Consider the following 1,419-nt stretch of genomic DNA (forward strand, 5'->3'; position numbering starts at 1 on the left):
GCGGGGGGCAGCTCTGGATTCTTCATCACAGCCAGCGAGGGCTGTGCTGCAGGAGGGCTCCTGTGCTGGCCCAGCAGAGCTCAGCCCGCAGGAACCAGGCCGGGTTGGAGGCTGTGTGCCGTCCAAGGAGAACCTTCGGCCTGAGAGCTCTTCCATTTGACAAAGTGCACTGTGGCTTCCGAAGAGGAAAGCTGAGCAGAATGTTTTATGTCTCTTACTGTTCTACTTCTAAAGAAATTCATTATTGATATACTAGGACTTTTAGATATTTCTTTCTTTGATGTGTGTGTGTATGTGTGTGTACCAGGAATTGAACTCAGGACCTCGAGTCTGCCAACCAGGCACTGTGCTGCTGAGCTATATCCCTGGCACCGCAATTATTTCTTTATTATCCCTTTTTGCTTTGGTATGTGTTATTATCCAGGAAAACACAATGTAGCTCTTGAATGTGGAAATCAACTTTATTATAACATCTTACTGGGCACAGTCTGAGTAATAGACTTACTTTCACAACTGAGAAGAACATTTACCACTTAGTATTTTTAAAAGTTATTGTCAGCATATTTATTGTCAAGTTTTGTTCACTTGTTATCAAATAAGAAATTGCAGAGTTTTCGTGGAGCTAGAACCACATTTGTCTGGGAAATTGTATAAATGGGCCAGGGCTTGCGACATATTTCAGGGGATTTGACTCCAAAGTGACTGTGTGCCTGTTGTATTTGTGACTTTTAGAAACTTTTATTGTATGATTGGTTTATAAATACATTACCTTTTTTTACCACTTGGGTCTGAGCATGTGTTTGTTTTGTGAAGGCTGGAATAGGAAAAGAGAAGATAAAACTGCCTTGTCTTTGTAAGCAGAAAAGTGATTTTCACACCTTTCTTTTCTTCATTACCGGGATCAAAGCCAGGGCCTTGCGCATTCACACCAGTGCTTTACATTAAAAAAGTACTGTACATCTTGCTGTGTAGCAGCTCTTTTCCATTTGAGGTCATGATTTAGCTGGAGGTGGGGGCTCACGCCTTTCCTTGAAGCACTCTGGGCAACTGGGACAGGAAAGCATGAGTTCAAGCCCAGCCAGGGCAGCTTAGTGACTTAGTGAGACCCAGGCTCAAAGTGAAAACATTGAAAAGAAGCCAGGGATGTTGCTCAGTGGGGAGGCTGAGGTTTAATCCCCATAATGCCTCTCTCCCACCTCAAGTTTGGAATTCTTTCTATAACTATTTCTACAGGTTGACCTTTTTTTTTGGAGGACATGGACACAGACTGCTCAGTAGCCTGGACACGTTACTCTGTATGTCAGCATTTCCCTAACTGACAGTTCCTTAAATTGTGCCCCTTGCTTTTTTATTTTATTGTTTTGGCAATATTGGAGTTTAGGCCTAGGAAACACTGAGTAACATCCCCAGCACCTGCCG

The 1,419-nt window shown here is 43.2% G+C and overlaps 2 protein-coding genes across 2 annotated transcripts in view; both read left to right on the top strand.

The window, feature by feature from the left end:
• F2rl1 (F2R like trypsin receptor 1) overlaps positions 1–1,419 on the top strand; it is a 23,575-nt gene that overhangs the window by 15,874 nt on the left and 6,282 nt on the right. The gene's annotated exons all lie outside the window — the stretch shown is intronic.
• The window catches only part of S100z (S100 calcium binding protein Z), a 55,334-nt gene that overhangs the window by 15,782 nt on the left and 38,133 nt on the right, over positions 1–1,419 (top strand). The window lies entirely within an intron of this gene.

The sequence above is a fragment of the Octodon degus genome, unplaced genomic scaffold (genome assembly GCF_000260255.1).
Source record: "Octodon degus isolate 3935 unplaced genomic scaffold, OctDeg1.0 scaffold00177, whole genome shotgun sequence".
Taxonomy (NCBI): domain Eukaryota; kingdom Metazoa; phylum Chordata; class Mammalia; order Rodentia; family Octodontidae; genus Octodon; species Octodon degus.